The 17,154-nt window shown below is 40.8% G+C and overlaps 1 protein-coding gene and 1 long non-coding RNA gene across 2 annotated transcripts in view; one reads left to right on the top strand and one right to left on the bottom strand.

The window, feature by feature from the left end:
• LOC139022522 (uncharacterized) overlaps positions 1-1,630 on the bottom strand; it is an 89,198-nt gene extending 87,568 nt beyond the window's left edge. Inside the window, exons 1-2 of the long non-coding RNA XR_011474822.1 lie at positions 1,389-1,630; positions 4-93 (exon numbers count right to left, since the gene is read on the bottom strand). This is a non-coding gene — a long non-coding RNA (uncharacterized lncRNA). The remainder of the gene's footprint in view (positions 1-3; positions 94-1,388) is intronic.
• An 11,766-nt stretch (positions 1,631-13,396) lies between these two features.
• Positions 13,397-17,154, top strand: part of LOC139023680 (fucolectin-6-like) — a 9,347-nt gene continuing 5,589 nt past the window's right edge. The window contains exon 1 of the mRNA XM_070437248.1: positions 13,397-13,429. The gene's annotated coding sequence lies outside the window, so the exon portion shown is untranslated. The remainder of the gene's footprint in view (positions 13,430-17,154) is intronic.

Below are 17,154 nucleotides of genomic sequence, written 5' to 3'. Positions count from 1 at the left end.
GACCCTCCGTCCGAAAGCATCTTCCTGGAACTGAAGCAGCTGCACCACCAGCCCTGCCAGGGACTTATTGGAGGGAGAGTCTGCCTGTACATACTGAGACACAACAAAACCACTGAGTTAGTGAGGGCGGCACACTCATGTGTGACAAAGGAGGGATTGAATATTGTGAGACCACAGAAGTGTTAGGCTACATTGGTCAGACTAACACATGGCTAATGCAGGCACACACAAGATCTCATGAGTAGATAGATCATAACCAATGTTGTTAATTACATCAAGTCCCGTGCCTTGCCAGCGTTGTGCCGAAAATCTCCCCCCTTCGRGTTCATTGCGGTGACTTGCRTGCTTAGATTTCTGCACTTCACTCCGTTGTCCGTTCAGCTAATATTTCACTCATCTTAGTAGCATAAAGCATTTGTCTGCAGTTTTCAGGTTGGCTATTTGTTTCAAGTGTATGTGGCGGTTCTAGCTTGTATGGCGCCCTGGGCGAACCCCCCCTTCAGCGCCCGACCGCCCCCGGGAGCGCACCCGGCAAGATGCCTTCCGTACCTACATCCGCTACTGATTTGTATTAMTCTATAAATTAGGSTATAAATAAATCTCGTTGCCAAAATTCGTCATCTCTCCCATGTCTTATTCGACTAGTATTTTTGAGAGTGTAAGGATAATAATTCAGCCATAGTTGTTCTGAAATGTTTATTGCTTGCCAACATTTTACTCCCTCTATGTTTAATATAACACACATACATTCATTAAGCATTTCGGTTGCCTATCCTGACGAAGTTCGTTATATATAAAGTATTTGACTGATGTGTGCCACAGAAAGTATTTGACTCTAGCCACAAAATCAAGGAAATTATAAGGGGGGATTCCTGCAGGGGGGAGATTTTCGGCACAACACCTGTTCACCACAACAATGTTTACATCAATGATACCGTCTCAAGACATGCTAACTATTATCTTACCTACCTAAACTAGTTTTCGTTACGTTAGCTAGCCAGCTAACGTTACGCTCAGATAGAGAGTCAGATGAAAACAGGAGTAATTATGTTACCTTACTACCCTAGATTGGTAGGTTACACAAACAGACAACTCTTCAGCTAACGTTAGTGTTGGCCGTGCAACAAATCAAACGGACGGTACGATAGCTGTTCAGTTAGCAGCTAATGTTAGCTTGCCTAGCTATCGCTTGACATGTAATGTTCATGTTGTTGGGTAATGTTGTGATGGATATCTTTAGATGCATGAAGCTAGCTATCTATTAATATCTAGTTTGCCACAAGTACCTAATGGGAGCGATAGATTGAAAGAGATAGCACTTCCATTGTGCTAGAGACGCGTGCCTTGACGATGGAAATCAATGGAGGTTAAAACCAGCGCTCGCTAACCTTTTTGTAGTGTTTCCCGATCCATTGGCGCACCGAATCGATCTGAGAGACCGTTTCTGAGCACTCCCAGTATTTCGACGAAGGACCTCCATCTTTCTTACGGCCCACCGCAGTACCGACGCCCACAGGGCCGGCTGCAGGTCCCCCTGAACCCGTTCCACCCGCTGCAGTTGCCGCTGTCGCCATTGTTTCTTGTCCTGTTCGCTGCTATTTCGCTTCTCAACCGCGTCACTCACCAAGGAAATTTTCGGGAGGGAGTGCGCATGCGCAGATTTGTAAATAAGGTAAAGTTTCTGAATCTCGCGATAAAGAGGGTTCATATGGGAAGAGTCCGTGTGAAGGTCAGGGTTGGAAAAATGTACACCTTATATTAGGAAATCTGTCGTTATGAACACATATGAATATGGTGGTCTCCATTTTTTTGATTTTCATACTTTGAAAAATACTTTTAAGATAAATTGGGATAAACATTTCTTAAAGAATCCAACTTCAATATCGAATTTCATCCCGCATTATATCTTCTCCAGTTTTGGTGGCTTCAAATGTATGTTACTTTGTAACTATAACATTGATACGGTTCCTACAAAATMATCTCCTTTTCATTGACAAGTATTCTTAGCGTGGCCGTTAATATATAAACATAATGTTTCCCGCATAGGTATTTCATTTGGAACAATAAGGATATTTTGTATAGAAACATGTCTTTATTTTTTAAGAACTGGTTTCATCATCATATCCTGCTGGTGAGACAACTTTTTAATATAGAAGGAATGTTACTCAATTATGACGCATTTTTATCTCGTTACAATACCCAGAGAGGTCGCCATAGTCTTTGATGCTATTCCATCTGGAACTCTCATGTTGTTTAGAGGTGTAACCACTAACCAGACCTCACCTTCTTGACCTACCCTCGCATAATCCAGTTGACTCTCCAATAGGAAAACATGTTTTCTCCTTGCTCCCTCAGAACAACAGATCTATATTTCAAATGGATATTGTATCCATTCCTTATGTCACAACTTTCTGGAATACATTTGTCAATCATTTCTGTTGGGYAAAATCCTGGTTATTACCACACAAATACCTGCTTGTTAACAAGGTCAAAGAGGTCTCTTTTAGAATGATTCATAAGTATTTCCCTGCGAATCATTTCCTGAAGAAACTCAAAAAATACATTAACATTAACTGTACTTTTTGTGTTGAGCATCCAGAAACGGTTTAGCATTTATTTTGGCATTGTCTACATGTATGGAAAGGTATTCATAGTTTTATAATTGTTAATATTCTTCATGACTTTTGTTTTTATGTGAGAATGTGCTGCTCGGTTTCCTTAACTATAAAAAAGATAAAGAAAAACAATTTTACCTCATAAATCTAATTGTGCTAATGGCAAAATTTCATATTCATAAATGTAAATTCACGAATAAAAAAACACTCTTCCGTGTTTTCTATAAGGAATTCGAGCAGTACATTAAGACCATTCTACATTCTTCTAATAAGAAAGCTGTTAAAACAATCAATATGTGTGCATCTTTTAAGGTCTTTGTATAATCTGTAATTTGTTGTACACCCTAGCATATGTTATCATTGTCTGTTTGTATACTTCTTGTATGTATCAAATCAAATCAAATTTATTTATATAGCCCTTCTTACATCAGCTGATATCTCAAAGTGCTGTATAGAAACCCAGCCTAAAACCCCAAACAGCAAGCAATGCAGGTGTAGAAGCATGTATACTGGTTTTTCTGCAATACAAAATAAATGAACAATAATCATAAATAAAAGGTCAGGGTTCCATAGCCACAGGCAATACAGCAGAAACTGGATAAGCAGCAAGACCAGGTGGACTGGGGACGGGGACACACATACAAAAAAATATTACAGTTTTGAAACTTGCAATAACTGCAGTCGACTGTGGTATTTTGGACGCAGTAATTGCATAATAACTCTAATGTACACTGCAGTTGACGGTGTTAATTTAGACTCAGTATTTGTGGCATACTGCAGTTATACTGCACTCTATCTGCAATCTTTTTTCGTTAAAGGGCAGCCAGGAGTCCTCAGGCCAGGTAGTCCTGCAGGAGGGGAGAGGGAGAGAGATGGTAGAATTAGAGGGAGCACCTAATAAGACAGGAGAATTACACCAGATAGGACAGACTGACCCTTTTCCCCAGAACATAGACTACTGCAGCATAGATACTGGAGACTAAGTCTGGGGATCGGGGGACACTTTGACGATACCCCCGGGACAGGGCCAAAAAGGCGATACCCCCGGGACAGGGCCAACGATACCCCCGGGACAGGGCCAAAAAGGCAGGATATAACCCCACCCACTTTGCCAAAGCACAGCACCCACACTTCTAGAGGGATATCAACAGACCACCAATTTACTACCAACAGACAACGCTGAGTATAGCCCACAAAGATCTTCCCCACCGCCTGAGCCCGAGGGAGCGCAAAACCGGACAGGATGATCATGTTAGTGACTCAACCGACTCAAGTCAAGTATAGCGAAAAAAGCCAGGCACAACGTGACGCACCCCTCCTAGGGACGGCATGGGAGAGGACTAGTAATCCAGTGACTCAGCCCCGTAATAGGGTCAGAGGCAGTGAATCCCAGTGGAGAGAGGGGAGCCGGCCAGCCAGAGACAGCAAGGGTGATTCGTCACTCCAGTGCCTTTCCGTTCACCTTCACACCCCTGGGCCAGACTACACTCAATCATAGGACCTACTGAACAGAGCAGTCTTCAGTAAAGACTTAAAGGTTGAAACCAAGTCTGCGTCTCTCACATGGGTAGGCAGACCATTCCATACAAATTGAGCTCTACAGGAGAAAGCCCTGCCTCCAGCTGTTTGCTTAGAAATTCTAGGGACAATAAGGAGGCTTGCGTCTTGTGACCATAGCATACGTGTAGGTATGTACGGAAGGACCAAAATTGAGAGATAGGTAGGAGCAAGTCCATGTAATGCTTTTTAGGTTAGCAGTAAAACCTTGAAATCAACCTTAGCCTTAACAGGAAGCCAGTGTTGAGAAGCTAGCACTGGAATAATATGATCAAATATTTTGGTTCGAGTCAAGATTCTAGCAGCCGTATTTATCACTAACTGAGGTTTATTTAGTCCCTTATCTGGGTAGCCAGAGATTAGAGCATTGCAGTAATCTAATCTAGAAGTGACAAAAGAATGGATTCGTTTTTATGCATAATATCTGGACAAAAAGTTTAAGAGTTTTGCAATGTTATGAAGATGGAAAAAAGCTGCCTTTGAAATATTGTTGATATGTTCATCAAAAGAGAGATCAGGGTCCAGAGTAAGGCAGAGGTCCTTCAAAGTTTTATTTGAGACGACTGTACAACCATCAAGATTAATTGTCAGATCAAACAGCTGGGTACACACAACATTGACATCAGCAAACTGCTCGCCCACACAACGCCATCTGCCCAGTACTGTTGAAACCTGGATTCATCCATAAACAGCACACTTCTCCAGCCTGCCAGAGGCCACTGTAGTCTGTTACGACGCCAAACTGTAATCAGGTCAAGACCCTGTTGAGGACAACGAGCACGCAGAGGAGCTTCCCTGAGACAGTTTCTGACAGTTTGTGCAGAAARTATTTGGTTTTGCAAACCCACAGTTTCATCAGCTGTCCAGGTGGCTGGTCTCAGACGATCTAGCAGGTGAAGAAGCCGGTTGTGGACGTGCTGGGCTGGGGTGGTTACACGAGGTCTGCGGTTATGAGGCCGGTTGGTCGTACTACCAAATTCTCTAAAATGGCGTTGGAGGTGGCTTATGGTAAAGAAATTAACATTAAATTCTCTGGCACCAGCTCTGGTGGACATTCCTGCAGTCAGCATGCCCTCCCTCAAAACTTGAGACATCTGTGGCATTGTGTTGTGTAACAAAACTGCGAAACAGTTCATTCAGTCTCATTTACTGCCTTTAAAAAAATCATAGCTGATATGGCTGACTTGCTTAAACAAATGTGGTTTCTACTGACAATTTAGATGTACAAACTATGGCATAAGGGGACATCAAGCMGATAAGATGCAATCCGTAATTAAAATTAAGACATTCATGAGCAAATAGTTATAATGACGGACGTAGTCAATATAACAATTTTTTCAGCACTTTTGAAATGTACAGCGTCAGAATTCAGAACATGGGCCATCCTTACAGTATACTCCCTGTACAACAAGTCAGAACCATAGGATAAGTAAAGGGGGCATATAAACAGACAATGAAAGCTCATACAATATTCGATGATTACATTTTAGAACATTAGGTGAAATTAAGAGGTGAAAATAGACCAAATTATAAGGGTGAGGCACATTGAACGTTTGGGTCTTTGCGTGTCAAAAAAGATACATGTCATATAACACTATTAGACGGGTTAAATAAGCTTTTAGTTTGACACGTCAAATAACACATTTCTATTATAGAAGTTGTGTGTGCTGAATTTACACGTGCAAGCCAAGTGCTACCACTTCTATCAGTACCACTGTCAAAGCTGTACAAAAAACGTTTGCAAACAAGCACACACCGGCCATGAACAATGTGTTTACAATACCGCGTTGGTGAAAATAGACCAAATTATTAGGGTGAGGTGTAACCGATGTGAAATGGCAGCTAGTTCGCGGGGTGCGCGCTAATAGCGTTTCAATCGGTGAKGTCACTCGATCTGAGACCTTGAAGTAGTTGTTCCCCTTGCTCTGGGGGAACAACTACCCATTGCTCTGGGGGAACAACTACCCATTTATCTATATTTTCTCTTCATTATTTCCCTTCATGTGACAAGGATTAAAAATGATTTGCCAGTAGATTGTCGACTTGATTCATGATGATGACTGCTAGCTAAGGCTTTGAAAGTAGATGTTGACATGATCAGTCCAATCAAAGCTACTGTACATATAACGTGATTTGACGTCATTTTATCCGTGGTCAATGACCTTGAGCCTTCTTGGAAGGGCATTTGTAATATAACTCTATGGCAGGACCCAAAGGGCTGACATGTTGGATGTCTATCCTTACTAAGGACTTAAACTTGGCGATGACGTACTGTCCCCATGAGTGACAGAACACTAAGCCAGTCACGGTGCAATGCTCCTATTTTTTGCTGGATTGCCCCACCACCACAGAAAGCACTGAGCTAGGCTGAAACACCTGCATATTGGAGCTGCCTTACGCAAGAAATCAATGATATACAGTATATCTTTTTGTACATTGTTTGCAAACTGATATGTGACACTTATTAATGCCAAAATAACATGCAAAACAGGCAAGCCCCAAAAACAAAAATGTGGGGATCAAAACAGGTGGGGCTCTGGGATAGGACAACCTGCTGTATTGACTATTGGTTGTTCCAGCCCAACAATAGATTTCATCTTTATATGACACTAAAACACCTGAATGAATTYAACACAACCAAACACTTAAGAGCACTGATGATATAGGTGACCTGAAGAAGTGCTATTCTAACATCAGGGGTGCTTTRCATTTGTTTATGTKCTACTGTAGGTTCACCAGCTGACCTCTATCAAGACACCCATGTCAACTGGATTCCCACTGTGAAGATGAGCAATGTCGCAGCAACATCAGTTTTTACTTTTACTACTTTGTTTTTTTCCAGATATGAAAGGAGACATCCCTCAGTTATACGAGATGGTTGTTATATGCCGTGCTTTCGTCAATCCGAATGATTCTGTTGTGCTATTTGAGTAGAGCACTTTCACCTTGTCGTCATGACTAAAGTGACCACTTAAACCGTAGGAATAAATACAGTAACATATCATTTGGAACGCGTGAAAGACTATTGTTTATGATATTGTAAACATACTGTACTTTAACAGTAGGCTATATTGTTGTATGGGTGAAATGAAAAGTATTTTGCAGAGCCCCATTGAATAAAAAGTATTTATTTTAACCCAACTATTTTGTTTCTTTACAATTGAAACATATTTAGCATAGACAATGTCATTGTTGTGGTAGTCTTAGACAAACCATCTTCATGGTCACAGTGGCACCGCCAAGTGTCCCTCAGACRTTCTTGGAGAAAAGTATCTGGCATTGAACTTGGTAGTAGTTGTTGTGTGTATGTTTTAAGCTGCTTCCAGACATTTCACCACCTATAGTCGTGGCCAAAAGTTTTGAGAATGACACAAATATTAATTTTCACACAGTCTGCTGCCTCAGTTTGTATGATGGCAATGTGCATATACTCCAGAATGTTATGAAGAGTGATCAGATGAATTGCAATTAATTGCAAAGTCCCTCTTCGCCATGAAAATGAACTGAATCCCCAAAAAACATTTCCACTGCATTTCAGCCCTGCCACAAAAGGACCAGCTGACATCATGTCAGTGATTCTCTCGTTAACACAGGTGTGAGTGTTGACGAGGACAAGGCTGGAGATCKCTCTGTCATGCTGATTGAGTTTGAATAACAGGCTGGTAGCTTCAAAAGGAGGGTGGTGCTTGGAATCATTGTTCTTCCTCTGTCAACCATTTATCAGATCATCAAGAACTTCAAGGAGAGTGGTTCAATTGTTGTGAAGAAGACTTCAGGGCACCCAAGAAAGTCCAGCAAGCGCCAGGACCGTCTCCTAAAGTTGATTCAGCTGCGGAATCGGGGCACCACCAGTACAGAGGTTGCTCAGGAATGGCAGCAGGCAGGTGTGAGTGCATCTGCACGCACAGTGAGGCGAAGACTTTTGGAGGTTGGCCTGGTGTCAAGAAGGGCAGCAAAGACGCCACTTCTCTCCAGGAAAAACATCAGGGACAGACTGATATTCTGCAAAAGGTACAGGGATTGGACTGCTGAGGACCGGGGTAAAGTCATTTTCTCTGATGAATCCTCTTTCCGATTGTTTGGGGCATCCGGAAAAAAGTTTGTCCGGAGAAGACAAGGTGAGCGCTACCATCAGCCCTGGGCCTGTCTCTTATACACATCTAGATGTGTATAAGAGACAGGTCCTGTAGCATGCCAACATGAAAGCATTCATGTGTGGGGTTGCTTCTCAGCCAAGGGAGTGGGCTCACTCACAATTTTGCCTAAGAACACAGCCATGAATAAAGAACGGTACCAACACATTCTCCGAGAGCAACTTCTCCCAACCATCCAGGAACAGTTTGGTGACAAACAATGCCATTTCCAGCATGATAAGGCAAAAGTGATAACTAAGTGGCTCGGGGAACAAAACATCGATATTTTGGGTCCATGGCCAGGAAACTCCCCAGGCCTTAATCCCATTGAGAACTTGTGGTCAATCCTCAAGAGGCGGGTGGACAAACAAAAACCAAAAATTCTGACAAACTCCAAGCATTGATTATGCAAGAATGGGCTGCCATCAGTCAGGATGTGGCCCAGAAGTTAATTGACAGCATGCTAGGGCGGATTGCAGAGGTCTTCAAAAACGAAGGGTCAACACTGCAAATATTGACTCTTTCTATRAACTTCATGTAATTGTCAATAAAAGCCTTTGACACTTATGAAATGCTTATAATTATACTTCAGTATTCCATAGTAACATCTGACAAAGATATCTAAAGACACTGAGGCAGCAGACTTTGTGAAAATTTATATTTGTGTTATTCTCAAAACTTTTGGCCAAGACTGTACATTGCAAGGGTTGGATTTGCACTAAAACATTTAATGTCAGCACAAGGCATTTACAAAATCTAGTAAAATTAATAGCCTCATATACATTTTTTACTGGTATCGTTTTTCAATTGAGGACATATAGCTAGCTGAACAATATGTAAACAATGTGTGAGTTAAGCTATTCTCTGCTTCAGATGCACATTGCAAATGTGCATCTKATGCCATCATAGCTAATGCCATCATACTGTAGGGCAGGCCTATGGCTGTATTGGCTTTGCATGCCATTATCAGCTTKAAAATGGGTTCACATGGCTGATATCCTGAAAAATGAGTGACAATCAAATAAAGCTAATTGGYGAGCTTATGACTGAACAAAAAGGTCATGMTCATTTGAGAATACKACACAGAAACAGGCAAATTAGAGGCAGATTCCCTTCCCCTATTTATTGCAGGATTGTGATCTGTGATTTATCAACATCAACACTAGTGCACCTTGAATAATAGTTAAGTTAACAATTAAAACAAGTTTAAAACAACACTACTTAATATTATTTCAAAGTGTACAAGGAAGCTAACAAATCTGTTAAGGTTACAATTAAATATGTGAAGTGATATAAGTGAGCATGTAATGTAAATACACTGAGCATAAAAAACATTTGTCATAAGAAACTAGCTCCCTGGTATACAGAAAATACCCGAGCTCTGAAGCAAGTTTKCAMAAAATTGGAAAGGAAATGGCGCCACACCAAACTGGAAGTCTTCCGACTAGCTTGGAAAGACAATACCATGCAGTATCGAAGTGCCCTCACTGCTGCGCGATCATGCTATTTTTCCAACTTAATTGAGGAAAATAAGAACAATCCAAAATTAATTTTTGATACTGTCGCAAAGCTAACTAAAAAGCAGAATTCCCCAAGAGAGGATGGCTTTCACTTTAGCAGTGATAAATTCATGAACTTCTTTGAGGAAAGATCATGATCATTAGAAAGCAAATTACGAACTTTAAATCTGTGTATTCCTCCAAAGCTCAGTTGTCCTGAGTCTGCAAAACTCTGCCAGGACCTATGATCAAGGGAGACACTCAAGTGTTTTAGTACTATATCTCTTGACACAATGATGAAAATAATCATGGCCTCTAAACCTTCAAGCTGCATACTGGACCCTATTCCAACTAAACTACTGAAAGAGCTGCTTCCTGTGCTTGGCCCTCCTATGTTGAAGATAATAAAAGGCTCTCTATCCACCGGATGTGTACCAAACACTCACGAATAATGCTAGTAATGAAGCATCTCTTGAAAAAGCCAAACCTTGACCCAGAAATATAAAAAACTATCGGTCGTTTCCGAATCTCCCATTCCTCTCAAAAAATCTTAGAGAAAAGCTGTTGCGCAGCACTCATCTGCCTTCCTGAAGACAAACAATGTATACGAAATGTTCAGCTGGTTTTAGACCCCATCATAACACTGAGACTGCACTTGTGAAGGTAGTAAATTACCTTTAATGCGTCAGACCGAGGCTCTGCATCTGTCCTCGTCTCCTAGACCTTAGTGCGCTCTTTTGATACCATCGATCACCACATTCTTTTTGGAGAGATTGAAACCCAAATTGGTCTACACGGACAAGTTTTGGCCTGGTTTAGATCTTATCTTCGCAAGATATCAGTTTGTTCTCTGTGGATGGTATCCGACTTCCGCCGAAGTTGGTCCCTCTCCTTGTTCGGCGGCGGTTCGGATGTCGACATCACCCAACCTTCTAGCCATCGCCGATCCACTTTTCATTTCCCTTGGATTTTGTCTTGTCTTCCATCATACCTGTTCCCAATTCATCAATTACATGTTGTGTATTTAACCCTCTGTTCCCCCTCATGTCCTTGTCCGTAATTGTTTCATGCAGTGTTGTGCACGGTATGCTGGTGATTACCGGGTTTTTGTTTTAAACCATTTCATGTATTTGCTGTGCTTTGACGGTGGTTATGGTATTAAACGACCACTGTTTAAATCCGCTTTTCGCTCTCCTGCGCCTGACTTCTCTGTCGCCATACGCACCTCGCTACAGATGGTTTGTCCTCTGACAAAACAACTGTACATTTTTGGTGTCTCCCAAGTTCCGTTTTAAGACCACTATTGTTTTCACTATATATTTTACCTCTTGGTGATGTCATTCGAAACATAATGTTACTTTCACTCTATGCGGAGTACACCACAGCTGTACATTTTCATGAACATGGTGAACCCCAACATTGCCCTCGCTGGAAGCCTGTGTTCAGACATAAGAAAGTGGATGGCTGCAAATGTTCTACTTTTAAACTCAAAACAGAGATGCTTGTTCTAGGTCCAAGAAGCAAAGAGATCTTCTGTTGAATCTATCAATTCTTGATGGTTGGTACAGTCGTCTCAAATAAAACTGTGAAGGACCTCGCGTTATTCTAGACCGTGATCTCTCAACAGCTGTTTTCCATCTACGTAACATTGCAAAAATCAGAAACTTTCTGTCTCAAAAAATGATTGCAGAAAAAATTAATCCATGCTTTTGTCACTCTCTAGTCTTAGACTACTGCAATGCTCTACTTTCCGGCTACCCGGATAAAGCACTAAATAAACTTCAGTTAGTGCTAAACACAGCTGCTAGAATCTTGACTTAGAACAAAACATGTGATCATATTACTCCAGTGCTAGCCTCTCTACACTGGCTTCCTGTTAAGGCAAGGGCTGATTTCAAGTTTTTTACTGCTAACCTAGAAAGCATTACATGGCTTGCTCCTACCTATCTTTCCCATTTGGTCCTGCCATACATACCTACACTTACACTACGGTCACAAGACGCAGGCCTCCTAACTGTTCCCGAATTTCTAGCAAACAGCTGGAGGCAGGGCTTTCTCCTATAGAGCTCCATTTTTATGGAATGGTCTGCCTACCCACATTGTGAGAGACGCAGACTCGTCGCAACCTTTAAATCTTTATTGAAGACTCATCTCTTCAGTAGGTCCTATGATTGAGTGTAGTCTGGCCCAGAGTGTGAAGGTGAACGGAAAGACACTGGAGCAACGAACCGCCCTTGCGTCTCTGCCTGGCCGGTTCCCTCCTCTCCCACTGGGATTCTCTGCTCTGACCCTATTACAGGGCTGAGTCACTGTCTTACTGGTCTCTTCCATGCCGTCCCTAGGGGTGTGGTCACTTAGGAGTTGATTCACTGACTGTATTCTCCTCTTTGGTTGACGCCCCCCCTGGTTGTGCCGTGCTGCGTAGATCTTTGAGGCTATACTCGCCTTGTTTCAGGATGATAATGTTGTGTAAGATATCCCTCTAGTGGTGTGGGGGCTGTGCTTTGGCAAAGTGGTGGTTATATCCTGCCTTTGCCCTATCCGGGAGTATCGTCGATTGGGCCACATGTCTCCCTCCGACCCCTCCTGTCTCAGCCTCCAGTATTTATGCTGCAGTACTAGGGTCAGTCTGTTATATCTGGAGTATTTCTCCTGTCTTATCCGGTGTCCTGTGTGAATTTAAGTATGCTCTCTCTAATTCATCTTGGCCATGTTCTGTTGTAATCTCCACCCGGCACAGCCAGGAGAGGACTGGCCACCCCTCATAGCTTGGTTCCTCTCTAGGTTTCTTCCTAGGTTCTGGCCTTTCTAGGGAGTTTTTCCTAGCCACTGTGCTTCTACACCTGCATTGCTTGCTGTTTGGGGTTTTAGGCTGGGTTTCTGTACAGCACTTTGAGATATCAGCTGATGTATGAAGGGCTTTATAAATAAATTTGATTTGATTTGATAACAGTTTCCTTGTTGCTGTGCCTGTCCTTTGCCCTCATTCCTCCCTTATTTTTCTGCAAATGCTTCCTGTTGTTGTATCACACACAATCCCACACATTTGATCACATACTGTATAACTCCATAAACTGGAATCATGTTTCAGGTATTTACTTGAATGTTATTGCATCTTATCTGTTCTGAAAAATACCATGCATGAAAAAACAAAGCAATAAAATCTCACTATCTTTGAATTSGTATCTGACTGGTGTATACAGCCACTAGTGAAAGTCTACACAGCCCTTGCAGCSTTCACATTTTGCTGCATTAAAATTACATTTAAAAAGGGATTAAATAKATTTTTTCCCCCTAACGATCTACACAACCTACTCCACATTTTCAAAGTGAAAGAAACATTATAGAACATTTTTCAAATTAATCAAAAATGAAGATGTGTTGATTGTGTATGTCTTCACACCCTGGAGTTAACACTTGGTGGAAGCATCTTTGGCAGCCATTACAGCTGTGAATCATTTGGAATAAGATTCCACCAGCCTAGCACAACTCTTAAGGCAACAGACTGTATATTCACTGTATTTGTCAAAATTGCTCAAGCTCAGGAAATTTGGTTGGGAATCATTGAACAGATCATTGAACAGATTCTGTGAAGTGGAGGTTTATGGCTATCTTGCCCCAACTGGTAAGAATAAGTGCCATCACTTTTAATTCCATTTGAGTATTATTGGAGTAAGGAATCATAAAGGTTATTATTAACTTATTCAGAGCAATCATCTCTTTGACCGACTCATTAAAATGTGTAACCACAATTAGGTTGTTTCTCACAACTCTTTTTGTACTATCTTGTGCCGAAAGAATGTGGCTCTACGGGGAAAGCCACCAAGTCATCAATGTGGGAATTTTATTATGCTCAAAACACCTTGACAGTGATTTGGCACATAGATTCTGCACGTTCACTGACCAGGACCTTAACCCCTGGTGGRGAGTGGACCTGTTTAATAACTACAAAGTGTTCCCCATGACCAACAGAAAGAACATTCATTATTACAGCAGACTCAATGGAGCTGAGATCTGCATCGTAGATACCCTGGACGAATGCTAATTGTTTATTATTAATTGCTTTGCCACATTTTTTGCAGTATTACTTTATGCCTTGTTGCAAACAGAATGCATGGTTTGGATTTTTCCTACTTTTCACTCTGTCAATTAGGTTTCGTTCCTTCCTCGTAACTGAGTTAGAAAGGACYCCTGTATCTTTATGACTGGGTGTATTGATACACCATCCAAAGTGTAATTAAAAAGTTCCCCATGCTCAAAGAGATAATTAATGTCTGCTTTTTTTTACCCATCTACCAGTCGGTGCCCTTGTTTGTGAGGCATTGGAAAACCTCCCTGGTCTGTGTGGTTGAATCTGTGTTTGAAATTCACTGCTCGACTGAGGAACCTTACAGATAATTGTATYTGTCGGGTACAGAGATGAAGTAGTCATTCAAACATCTTGTTAAACTATTATTGACACAGAGTGAATCCATGCAACTTATTAACTTGTTAATGTTTTCTCCTGAACTTATTTAGGCTTGCCATAACAAAGGGGTTGAATACTTCTTGACTCAAGACATTTCAGCTTGTTATTTGTCATTCATTTGTAAACATTTCGGGGGAAAAAAACATATGGGGTATTGTGTGTAGGCCAGTGACAAACAATCTCAATATAATCCATTTTAAATTCAGGCTGTAACACAACAATATATTTTTTTAAGTCAAGGGATGTGAATACTTTCTGAAGGCACTGTACTTAGATAATTTACATTGTAGGTAACATTCTCTCTGTGTAGGGAAAGTCTATGTTTAAATGTATTAACAGTTGAGTATTTTTTATTTCACACTGTAAACATAGTTATATTGAGTACATGCATTTAGATATGTTTAATTGAAAATGCATATTCTGTAAAGGCTCCTATCATTGTAATGTATTGWATGTCCATGTATTTGGAGAAGATAAAGTGTAACACAACACCTACTTTTCAGAAGCATTTCATGGTTTCACCTAGAATGCAATTATCAAAGATATTTGGATTGGAATATTATGGCCTAACCCTATGTTTTTAAATTCTCAAAACCAAGACATTTAGCTTAGTCACCTGTGTACGCACTCACACATGCATGGACACACATACTGTATGCACACTCACTTGGTCATGTAGAAGAGTGTGGATTGTAATTGTACCAGGACCAGGACCACAAGTAAACATTGAAGTAATTTTATAATWAGACACTTTTAYTCTACTTTTATCMYAWTMAATWTAGTCATCAACTGCAGTAAAATATCTGATGTGGAATAAGAATACATACAATATGTTGCCTGCTCCTGTACATGCTRTTGAGATTCTATAAGTAGCAAAGTATACAACTACTCTGTAACACGTTTAACATGTGTAGATGTTTCCTGTTATTCCCTTCCATATCACGATATCCTGATCATTCAGTTATACTGTCTGTATTTCGCCATAAATTGGAATCATGTTTCAGTTGTCTCAAAGATTACTCAGCCTTATCTATTCTGATAATATCATATGTCACACGTTTTACTTGTAGAAAACAATAAAGATCACAAGGTCATTGACTTGGTGACTGGTGTATAAATACCTCTGTGAGATTCAGGTTACTCTACTGAACCTTTACCTACATCAACATCAACAGTCACTTTATTATTTTGAGTGTGAAGGTAAGAGGATATTTCTAATACTACTTGGAATTGCTTTATATTATATTATATTTTCTGCCTTACTACAAAAGTACATCAACCCTTGATTTACATAACAGTTACGGCATAATAACAATGTCATAATTCAGCAGTGACTTGGACATTCTTATGCATTGTATACTGTATCTTTCTTTACACAACTAAGCTGCTTACCTGTGAGAAAAGTTTATTTGCTGTTTTTTACAATACATACACATACAAATATAAAATTGGGAGCACTGCTTTGTAAAGAATATAAATAATGTCAAACAAAAAAATATGTTTCTGCTGTTGCAATATGGGTCTGTTTATATGTTACTGCAATGTGAGCCCTGTGTCTGAGCAATGTGCCTGTACCACTGAATCTGTAATGTGTCTGTACCACTGAATCTGCAATGTTGTAARGGCAGATTTCCTCCTCTTCGTCTGAAGAGGAGGTGTAGCAGGGATCGGACCAAAGCGCAGCGTGGTTAGTGTTTATCATGTTTTAATAATGACAAAAACGTGAACACTACAAACTACAAAACAATAAATGTGAAAAACCGAAACAGTCCGATCTGGTTCATAGACACAAAGACAGAAGACAACCACCCACAAAACCCAACACAAAACAGGCTACCTAAATATGGTTCCCAATCAGAGACAATGACTAACACCTGCCTCTGATTGAGAACCATATCAGGCCAAACATAGAAACGGAAAAACAGACACACCAACATAGAATGCCCACATTGAATCTGCAATGTCCTGTACCACTGAATCTGTAATGTGTCTGTACCATCTGAATCTGTAATTGTGTCTGTACCACTTGAATCTGTAATGTGTGCGTACCACTGAATCTGTAATGTGTCTCTACCACTGAATTCTGTAATGTGTCTGACCACTGAATCTGTAATGTGTCTGTACCACTGATCTGAATGTGTCTGTACCACTGAATCTCATGGTCTCTACCATGAAATCTGCCAATGTTGTCTGTACCACTGTATCTGTAATGTGTCTGTACCACTGTATTCTGTAATGTGTCTGTACCACTGTATCTGCAATGTGTCTGTACCACTGTAATCTGTAATGTGTCTGTACCACTGTATCTGTAATGTGTCCTGCTGACCACTGAATCTGCAAGTGTCCGGGTACCACTGTATCTGCATTTGTCTGTTACCACTGAATCTGTTAATGTGTCCTGTACATTGAATCTGTAATGTGTCTGTACCACTGTATCTGTAATGTGTCTGTACCACTGTATCAGTAATGTGTCTGTACCACTGAATCTGTAATGTGTCTGTACCACTGAATCTGTAATGTGTCTATACCACTGAATCTGTAATGTGTCTGTACCACTGAATCTGTAATGTGTCTGTACCACTGTATCTCCTACGACAGTAGCTGTACATTGGCTTGTTCTGTGTTTCCCCTCCAGGATTATGAGACAGGCCATGTTCTTCCTCTTGCTGGCTCTTCTAGGAACGCCTACTGGTGCCATTGTTCCAAGTAAACACTTCCTCTTGTTGTTATCTCCTTGTTGATTATTGCCGAGAACAACCATTTTCAAGGTCTTTTCCATAGATTTCAAGCCAAATTTAAGTCAAAACTGTAATTCGGCCACTCAGTAACCTTCACTGTCTTCTTGGTAAGCAACTCCAGTGTAGATTTGCGACTTGCCTATC

Source organism: Salvelinus sp. IW2-2015, linkage group LG35, assembly GCF_002910315.2.
Source record: "Salvelinus sp. IW2-2015 linkage group LG35, ASM291031v2, whole genome shotgun sequence".
NCBI lineage: Eukaryota > Metazoa > Chordata > Actinopteri > Salmoniformes > Salmonidae > Salvelinus > Salvelinus sp. IW2-2015.
The sequence above is the reverse complement of the archived record's forward strand: the minus strand, read 5'-3'. Positions and strand labels throughout refer to the sequence as shown.